This window comes from Octopus bimaculoides, chromosome 15 (genome assembly GCF_001194135.2).
Source record: "Octopus bimaculoides isolate UCB-OBI-ISO-001 chromosome 15, ASM119413v2, whole genome shotgun sequence".
In the NCBI taxonomy this organism is placed as follows: domain Eukaryota; kingdom Metazoa; phylum Mollusca; class Cephalopoda; order Octopoda; family Octopodidae; genus Octopus; species Octopus bimaculoides.
In genome coordinates this window covers 34,852,449-34,854,771 of record NC_068995.1, presented here as the reverse complement: position 1 = coordinate 34,854,771, position 2,323 = coordinate 34,852,449, and the positions used below count along the sequence as shown (strand labels likewise).

The 2,323-nt window shown below is 35.2% G+C and overlaps 1 protein-coding gene across 4 annotated transcripts in view; it reads right to left on the bottom strand.

Annotated features, from left to right (window-relative positions):
- The window catches only part of LOC106867458 (probable G-protein coupled receptor 139), a 403,898-nt gene that overhangs the window by 63,090 nt on the left and 338,485 nt on the right, over positions 1-2,323 (bottom strand). The gene's annotated exons all lie outside the window — the stretch shown is intronic.

Genomic DNA, 2,323 nt, shown 5'->3' with positions numbered 1-2,323 from the left:
ATATATATATATATATATATATATATATATACGTATATATGTATAAATACGTGTATGTATCTCGTTGATGAGAGATGGAATATGGAAGATAGGTTTTGTTAATCACTACAATTGTTTCGACACATCTAGCTTCGATCCCTCACAGGTGGGATACGTCATAGCTGCTTCAGGATCATCCGACAGTACAAATGTGTCTCGTCGGGTGATAAACAGGTACAACTCATTAAAATAACAGTTCCGTAACGTATTTTCTCAGTTCTTGTGAACAAAAGCAGCAAGTTAAACGATATACTTTCATTTATAAAGAAGATCAATAATAAAATAACAGATGCAAAAAGGAACCAGCACACAATACACCGAAAATGTATTAAACATGACTGTCAACGGATATGGATATATAAACACCTACGCGTAGCTTGTATGATGCATGTACACTAGCTCATACAAGCAGCCACGAAGATGTAAGTATAAATACATGTGAGGTTTGGCGCACATACGTTCACATAGCGAGTTAAATAGCGAATTGGTGTTTATAGAAATGGGAAGGTTAAAGTTAAGTTTTGTTCATATATACCTTAAGATGGATTACGTTAACAGTTACTCAAATTCATTCCTACTGCATTTGAAATGGACACTCCGTGACAGTGTCTTACGCTTGCACCGCATAAACAATATAGTAAAATGAAGCCAGAGTTCCTGAACTAGTTAAGTATCCCACAAGTGAGAAATCGATACTAGATGTGTCGCAACAATTCTAGTTATTCATAAAAATTCTCATAACTACTATCTTCCGTCTCTTATTATCCAGACACATAGCAATCACTGAAAGGAACCGTGCTTTACCACTAAGCTACCTGGTATAAAACATTCGTTTTATTAACTGTGTGTGTGCGTGTGTGCGTGAGTGCGTGAGTATGTATGTGTGTGTGTGTGTGTGTGTGTGTGTGTGTGTGTGTGTGTGTGTGTGTGAAAAGGCTGAAAGTAAAATCAAAGCAGGTGTCTGCAATGGCGAAACCAAGCACACAAAATCTGTCACTTTTATCGCAAATCCTCTTTCATTAAATGAAGGGTTGTCTTGTTTTAGTATAAATCTTATATCAATAGAAATCTCTCGATATATACAAAGTACAGAATAGATAGAAAGAAAGAATGAAAGAAAGAAAGAAAGAAAGAAAGAAAGAAAGAAAGAAAGAAAGGAAGAAAGAAAGAAAGAAAGAAGAAGAAGAAGAAGAAGAAGAAGAAGAAGAAGAAGAAGAAGAAGAAGAAGAAGAAGAAGAAGAAGAAATACATAACTGACTGACGGTATATGTTTGCTCACCATGCTAGCCCCATTAGGTGTATCTACAGGTACATTTTTATTGGAAGATAATATTAAAACATGTAAAATTTAAGTGTATGTGTGGTTGTGTGTGTGAGTGTGTGTATGTATGCGTGTATGTGTGGTTGTGTGTGTGTGTGTGTGTGTATTGCAAACATTTGGTGACAAAAGTTACGGTGTCTTGATAGAGTCGTTAAATAAATGAGACACCTACATTTGTCACACTTCCCTTTTTCTCGTTATTATTTGTCAAATAGAAATCACAGCAGTAGAATAGAGACACATTCTCAAGAATATTGCTTGAAATAGTGGGAAAATCATTTCTGTTGACCCTGAGTTTCCAGCTGAAACAGGTTAATCAGATGGAGTTTTCAACATTACTACACCGAAAGAGTGCATATGTGAAGTGAATCCTTCACTGACTCCATTGGTTGTTAATCTTTCGCAGTTTCCCATGATACTAATGAATGGTTTTTACGATAGCTCTATAACTTATAAGTTTTGAGAGGCAAGGCTCTTCAGGTATGCAGTTCGGGGTTCGGCAACAACAATGAGATTTATAGAGTCAAGTCAGAGTCAGCGAGTTTTTTCTTCTTTCTTTTGTGCTGTAATGTGCGATACTGGGCGTGATATTTATATTATTCAAAATGAGTTAACAACCATAACATTATGGTTTTAAAGTGTTTGCAATATTCAAAGGTATTTTCGAAATGGTCTATAACTCTGAACAAAAGACTTTATGTTAGATCTCATTAGACTTCTTAGATCGAATGGAACATTGAGCTAGATGTCACTTTTCTTTGTAACGATTTAGGGATATAGAAGAAGGTGGTGGACCCTGCATATTCTGTAATTTCTCAGTGAAGTTTTTCGTACTTCTTGTAGTTAATATTTGGATGCGAGCCTGTTGCATACCTCTTTTCGCCAACAAATTGCACACACACATATGCACACCCATAAATTAATATACCTGTACATATATATATATATATATATATATATATA